At 40.3% G+C, this 8,146-nt stretch overlaps 1 non-coding gene across 1 annotated transcript; it reads right to left on the bottom strand.

Annotated features, from left to right (window-relative positions):
* Positions 1-5,919: 5,919 nt before the first annotated feature.
* Positions 5,920-6,028, bottom strand: LOC118921360 (U6 spliceosomal RNA). The gene has a single exon (XR_005028312.2). It is a non-coding gene; the product is annotated as a U6 spliceosomal RNA (small nuclear RNA).
* Between the last annotated feature and the right edge of the window lie 2,118 nt (positions 6,029-8,146).

The raw sequence follows: 8,146 nt of genomic DNA, 5'->3' as shown, positions 1-8,146 counted from the left end.
AAAGAATTGTTAGCATATAGAATTTCATAATATTCTCTAACAAGCTAGAAAACCTTGAAGAAATGGACAACTTTCTAGAAAAATACAACCTTCCAAGGCTAACCAAGGAAGAAACAGAAAATCCAAACAGACCAATTACCAGCAACAAAATTGGAGCTCTAATCAAAAAGCTACCCAAAAATAAAACTCCCGGGCCAGATGGATTCCCTGCTGAATTTTATCAGACATACAGAGAAGACATAATACCCATTATCCTTAAAGTTTTCCAAAAAATAGAAGAGGAGGGAATACTTCCAAACTCATTCAATGAAGCCAGCATCACTCTAATACCAAAACTAGGCAAAGATACCAACAAAAAAGAAAATTACAGACCAATATCCCTGATGAACATAGATGCAAAAATACTCAACAAAATATTAGCAAACCGAATTAAAAAATACATCGAGAGGATCATACACCATGATCAAGTGGGATTCATCTCAGGGATGCAAGGATGGTACAACATTTGAAAATCCATCAACATCATCCATCACATAAACAAAAAGGACAAAAATCACATGATCATCTCCATAGATGCTGAAAAAGCATTTGACAAAATTCAACATTCATTCATGATAAGAACTGTCCACAAAATAGGTATAGAGGGCAAGTACCTTAACTTAATAAAGGCCATATATGACAACCCCACAGTCAACATCATACTTAACAGTGAGAAGCTGAACGTTTCTCGTCTATGATTGGGAACAAGACAGGGATGCCCACTCTCCCCACTGTTATTCAACATAGTACTGGAGGTCCTAGCCACGGCAATTAGACAAAACAAAGAAATACAAGGCATCCAGATAGGTAAAGAAGAAGTCAAATTGTCATTGTTTGCAGATGACATGATATTGTATGTAAAAAGCCCTAAAGACTCCACTCCAAAACTACTAGAACAAATATCTGAGCTCAGCAAAGCTTCAGGATACAAAATTAACACACAGAAATCTGTTGTTTTCCTATACACTAATGATGAACTAGCAGAAAGAGAAATCAGGAAAACAATTCCATTCACAATTGCATCAAAAAGAATAAAATACCTACAAATAAACCTAACCAAGGAAGTGAAAGACCTATACCCTGAAAACTACAAGACACTCTTAAGAGAAATTAAAGAGGACACTAACAAATGGAAACTCATCCCATGCTCCTGGCTAGGAAGAATTGCTATTGTCAAAATGGCCATCCTGCCTAAAGCAATCTACAGATTCAATGCAATCCCTATCAAAATACCAACAGCATTCTTCAATGATGTGGAACAAATAGTTTTAAAATTCATATGGAACCACAAAAGACCCTGAATAGCCAAAGAAATCCTGAGAAGGAAGAATAAAGAAGGGTGGATCTTGCATCCCAACTTCAAGCTCTACTACAAAGCCACAGTAATTAAGACAATTTGGTACTGGCACAAGAACAGACCCACAGACCAGTGGAACAGAATAGAGACTCCAAACATTAACCCAAACATATATGGCCAATTAATATACGATAAAGGAGCCATGGACATACAATGGGGAAATGACAGTCTCTTCAACAGATGATGCTGGCAAAACTGGACAGCTACATGTAAGAGAATGAAACTGGATCACTGTCTAACCCCATACACAAAAGTAAATTCAAAATGGATCAAAGACCTGAATGTAAGTCATGAAACCATAAAACTCTTAGAAAAAAACATAGGCAAAAATCTCATGGACATAAACATGAGTGACTTCTTCATGAACATATCTCCCCGGGCAAGGGAAACAAAGGCAAAAATGAGCAGGTGGGACTATATCAAGCTGAAAAGCTTCTGTACAGCAAAGGACACCATCAATAGAACAAAAAGGTACTCTACAGTATGGGAGAATATATTCATAAATGACAGATCCGATAAAGGGTTGACATCCAAAATATATAAAGAGCTCACACACCTCAACAAACAAAAAGCAAATAATCCAATTAAAAAATGGGCAGAGTTGCTGAATAGACAGTTCTCTAAAGAAGAAATTCAGATGGCCAACAGACACATGAAAAGATGCTCCACATCACTTGTCATCAGAGAAATGCAAATTTGAAACCACAATGAGATATCACCTCACAGCAGTAAGGATTGCCATCATCAAAAAGACAAACAACAACAAATGTTGGCGTGGTTGTGGAGAAAGGGGAACCCTCCTACACTGCTGGTGGGAATGTAAATTGGTTCAACCATTGTAGAAAGCAGTATGGAGGTTCCTCAGAATGATCAAAAGAGAAATACCATTTGACTCAGGAATTCCACTTCTAGGAATTTACCCTAAGAATGCAGCACTCCAGTTTGAAAAAGACAGATGCACCCCTATGTTTATCACTGCACTATTTACAGTAGCCAAGATATGGAAGCAACCTAAGTGTCCATCAGTAGATGAATGGATAAAGAAGATGTGTTACATATACACAATGGAATACTATTCAGCCATAAGAAAAAAACAGATCCTACCATTTGCAACAACATGGATGGAACTAGAGGGTATTATGCTCAGTGAAATAAGCCAGACACAGAAAGACAAGTATCAAATGATTTCATTCATCTGTGGAGTATAAGAACAAAGAAAAAGACTGAAGGAGCAAAACAGCAGCAGACTAACAGAACCCAAGAATGGACTAACAGTTACCAAAGGGAAAGGGACTGGGGAAGATGGGTAGGAAGGGATGGATAAGGGGGTGGGGAAAAAAAGAAAGGGGACACTATGATTAGCATGTATAATGTCAGGGGGGCGGGCATGGGGAGGGCTGTACATCACAGAGAAGACAAGTAGTGATTCTATAGCATCTTACTACACTGATGGACAGTGACTGTGATGGGGTGTGGAGGGGGATTTGGTGATGGGGGGAGTCTAGTAAACATAATGTTCCTCGTGTAATTGTAGATTAATGATACTAAAGAAAAAAACTAAACCAGAAAACTAATGAAAATGAAAAAACCACAGAGGTATCAACTCTAGGGAAAACAGTTGTACAAGAAAGGGAAAAAATAATTGTAATATACTTCATGGCTCAGCAGTGAATAGCACTTCCATAATCAAAATGTGAAACTGAGTAATGATCAAACCAAAATTATGATTACAAAGAAAAGACTGCAAAGCACACCCATATGTGGTATGTTTGCGTGATGAGTTGAGGCAGAGAGAAAGCAAGATACCTGTTTTCAGTAGGGAAAGTCAGTAGACAATGCCTAAGACTAAGAAAACCAAAGCAAAAAGCTTATACCTTATACCAGAAATATGGAGAAAAATACTAAAATATATAGTAAATGTTTTATTGGAGTGGAGGGAAGGATGTGGTAGAGCCATTTATCTTTTCAAATTCTTTGTATGTATAATTTTGATTGTGGTAGAAACAGCAATCAAAACATGTCAGAAATGTGTTATTAGATGGATGGCAAACATTCTCAACTTCTGAAAGGTTGAGGAAAGACTGTAAACACTTTCAGGAGTCAAACTCTCCACTTCCCAGGGTTGTAGAAGTGATCTTGTTTGTTGCCACAAATATCTGAAATGATAAAAAAAAATAACATAGCCTTGAATAACTTTTTTTCTCCTAAAGCAGCTTAGAGGATATGTGTTTCGTTGGCCTGGCCCTTTTTTGTGCCTTCTGGTAACAGCACACCTTATTTTTGGGAAATTGCTTCATTTCCACTTTAGACTCTAATAGATGCCTTGTCATTCATTCTCTTACTTGGGCACATGACGTCGAGTATACAGGCATGTCCATTACTCTGTTTAATTTTTTTTTTGTAACAGTTGGAATGATATCACTGAAAGGAAAAGACTTTCAGATGAGATTGAAAAGGGATATGACGGTTCGACGGAGCTTCTCTGTGTCAATCCCTAGCAACAGCAATCTTTAGTTCTTGCAATTTGTGCTGAGGTAAATTTGATTCTTCAAAATGTCAAGTTATGCATTTTATATCAAGCAAAATTTTTACTTAAACAATTGACCATGTTGAAGAGTTTAATAATGATCTCCTGGGCACCGTGTTAGGTTGGTGCTTTGGAAAAATTCAGAATAAGTATAATGTATGATCCATGCTGTCATGTTACTTAAAATCAGTTAGCAAAAGATAATGTAGTCTTCTGAACTATTTAAGTTGTACAGCATAAGATTTATAGGCACTCACCTAAAAGAAAGGAGCCATTCTTTTGATGCAACTTCTGGCCAGTTTAGGTTAGAACTGGGTTGGAAGACTCTTCCCTGTATAGAACTGATGCTTTTTGCCCTCTTTTCTTGTACCCAGGCATGGGGCAAAGGACTTGGCTATGAATGATAATTGAGCAGCAAGTCTGCTTTTTTAGGTTAGGTTGTAAATAAACACCCTTGGTATAAACGTGGAGGCTGAGGAACTGGTGCTTTGTGAGGAAGTGAAAAGCTCAGCTGTTCGGAGGGCCAGAAATGCTGAGCCTGCAGGATCCTCGGCAGAAGGGGAGAAACTGCGGCTCAACAGCTCCACACCTCCAGGGTTGCCCAGCTCTTGTCAGATGTTTTTCCTGTTCTTACAGGCAGGCATTGCCCAGAGGAGGAGGGGATGGCAAAGTGCCAGCCATAAATAATGAATAGCATCTTCATTTACATTCTTTTTTAGTGGTGCCTGTTTGCACACAGCATTGCAGGAACCTGGAGCCCCAGGAAATACGACTTGGAGCCTGCTTGGGCTCCCTCCCTCCGGTGTGCCTAGCTCAGGAAAAGGCAGAGCTCTTCCCGGCAGACCATCTGGCTCTCTCGAATGTGCTTATTAGTCACATGGAGGTGGGTCTGTTAGCCTGGGACAACACCTCGGAGACAGATGCTGAGTTTATGTGTAAAATATGGCTTCCAGCCAAAGCACTAATCATGATCGCCTCTGAAGTGGTTCCAATCGTCTGGGTGAGGCACTCCAGCTCTTATGTTGTTTGTACAAGCTGGTAGTTAGAGGTGTTGTGTACAAGATATTTGTAGTCATAATTTCTCCAAACAGGTTAAGGCAAACATTATGAGAATCAGCATATTAATGTGCTGTGTTTCAAATTAGAATTATAAACACACTTTCCTCATTGGAGGCCTAATCTGCTAGGAAGAAGCCAGATGTTTAGTGATGGAATCATTATTCAGGAGGACCTATCAAAGTAAAACAAATTGTTGTTTACGTGGAGGGAAAAACCTGCTTTATGCAAGGGATCTCCGAAAACCTGCTTTGAGAGGATTCCTGCCTGTACCGAATTTTCACACATCTGTGGCTGCTTCTCAAGAGCAGACTTTCTTCCAGAAACATCACTTAGCAAATGGGCGTTCTGCCTTCTTAGGACAGAACCACAGGCCAGCACACTGTATTTCCTGGTGAAAAGGTGGTAGGTCCTGTGCTGGAATAGTAGTTCGGTAAAAAAGGGTGGTCTAGGAGGCTCTTTGATGTTAACTTCTGATATTAACTCTCCTTTCCCTCCTCTGTTTCTGAGTGAAGGCAGGAAGCAAAGTTTGGTGACAGTTGACGTTGTGTCCTCTGCTTGTCTTCCGAGCTGCTTCGTGTAGAACCGGCTGCCACATTCCTATTATCCAAGTATAATCACTAAGTATAATCACTCCATTAGCCCCTATTATCTTTAAGGGGGCCTAACCCCACACCCCTTGCATCTGTCTGTGAATAAACCTTTCTTTTCTCTCTCTCCTGTCCATATTCCACTCCACTCTCTCAAGTTCCCTTTCTTCCGCTCTTTCTCTCTCTCTTATGGGAAACACATCTTAGAAAGTATATCCAATTGCCCCTTTAGGCTAAAGAATGCACAAAAGGGAAGAAGCACACAGATGGGCATTGGAGATGGTTTTCTAAAATTTGACACCATCACGTCTTTTCCTAAATATCCAAAATACTCCCACTACAGTTTTCCTTTCCTTATAGAACGCTACATGAATTTGTGTGTCATCCTCGTGCAGTGCCCATGCTAATCTTCTCTGTATCGTTCCAATTTTAGTATATGAGCTGCCGAAGCGGGCGCACCCATACCATTTTGAAGAGTTCCGATTTATTCATTTCCCCAAGTTTTCTTTGCTGCCAGGAGGTTTTTGGACTATCCAAGTCCTTTCCAAGGACATGAGGCTGTTGCCTCATAGAGCAACTGAGGCCATTTTGACATGTGCACACTTTTAATCACAAGAGGAATAGCAGCTTGAAGTGGTTAGAAACCATGGGGCTTTAGAGGCTTCCCTTCTGCTGGATTCTAGAATCTGGGAGCTGTCAAATCCTGAAAGGATCCAGAGAAGCCAGCACCCCACCAGAAGTTTTTCCACAAAACTGGGAGGATGCACATGGCCCCCAGAACTCATTTGCCCCATCACTTTTGCCATCATGAAGGATCAGAAAGAAATCATCTCAGACAGATGAGGATTCCTTCTGTTACTGGAAATGTCTTGATTTCTATTAATGCCATCTCGTTTTCTTTGAAACACATTTTTATTTCTCCTAGTCTGTTTCATTCATTTAAAAGCATTTGTTAGTCCTTCCTTGTTTATATCTTCTTTTTGATTCTAGGGAGTCCTAGAAGGGAGATGAAGTAGGATCTAACTCAACTACCCATTGATACTTGAATTCTCTCAACAGCATCCCCTTGCTTAGGGTTTTCCAGCACATAATTGGTCACATCCAGTCACAGGACGCTTGACATCTTCCAGTGCTGCCTATTTCACCTCTGGGTGACTCCAGTTGTTAGAATATTCTTCGGTGTGTCGGCTTTAAATCTGTTTCTTGGTAACTATCACTCATTAATATTCAGATTGTGACAATTAAATGGGGTAATGAATATAGTGCACTTAGCATAGTATCTGGCACTGAGAAAAAATAAAATAAAATGTATTATTGCTCTTATTATTGCTACTGTTGGTTCTTGTTCTCCTTGGAGTTGTATACACAAACCAATTCTTCCACATCAAAGCCTTTTGCATAATTTAAAACAACTATTGTCTTGCCTTGATCCCTAATTTCCCTCCCAATATTTTAAGCTAAATCTTCCCCTTAATTTGAGTCATTCCTCACATGGCAGGGCTTAAGTTTCTCTACTGCTGTGGTCACTTGTCTTGAACAGGTTATAGGTTCTTTTAGGCACAACTTCTAGAAGTGAAAGCAATGTACATATAGCAGGTGGATGTCGGGTGGGTTCTGCTTCATGCAGAGTATAACAGCTGTTAACAATGCCTATGTTACATTATCTTTTCTGGCAGTTACATTAAATAGATTCATTTTGGATTTACTGTTGACCAAATGTCTGTTTTTTAACAGGATAGGCATATACATCTAGAATTCTTTTCACAGTGAAGATGCTTGTTTATCATAGCTATATCCCATCTTATTTAATACCTGTAGCTTTTTATTCCAGCTCTCTCACAGACCTCTTGTGGCTCCATCCACATTGCACTTTTCTATTGGACACACAGAAATGCATGTGCATCAAACATCAAGCTTTCTTTGCTTGATGGTTTGAGTTTTTCTTCTCTTTTTTTTTTTTGAAACCCTAGATTTCTGTAAGATGACGTCTTAGCTCAGGCTGCTATAACAAACAGCATACACTTGGTGGCTTATAAACAACAGATATTTATTTCTCACCGTTCTGGAGGCTGGGAGTCCGAGACGGAGATGCCAGCAGGGTCGGGTCCTGGTGAACGCCCTCTTCCGACCTGCCTGCTGCTGGCTTGTCCTTGTGTCCTCACGCTGCAGAGGGGAAGCCCTCTCACGGCTCTCACGGGGAGCTGATCCCATTCATGAGGGCTTCACCCTCATGACCTCATCTCATCTCCCTGCCGAAGGCCCCGCCTCCTGATACCGTCACATAAACTTCGGGAGACACAAACATTCAATCCGTAACAGATGAGGGGAATAGAAGGTAAAGGGGAGAGTCTTGGTGAGCACAGTTGTTCAAAGTGGCAGAGTTCCTCCTCATTCAATGAGAGTGAAACAGGAACAGAGAAATGGGTAAACACAGCGGACTAACCATGAGCATGCATCTGAAGACATTTCAAGAACACTTGAAAATAACCCAGCTCCTCTTGTGGAATGCAGTCACAGGCTCTGAATTTAAATGACCAGGCGTTACGGCAGTTCTGAAAACAACACTGTCCCTGGAGG

The sequence above is a fragment of the Manis pentadactyla genome, chromosome 11 (assembly GCF_030020395.1).
Source record: "Manis pentadactyla isolate mManPen7 chromosome 11, mManPen7.hap1, whole genome shotgun sequence".
NCBI classification, from domain to species: Eukaryota; Metazoa; Chordata; class Mammalia; order Pholidota; family Manidae; genus Manis; species Manis pentadactyla.
The sequence above is the reverse complement of the archived record's forward strand: the minus strand, read 5'-3'. Positions and strand labels throughout refer to the sequence as shown.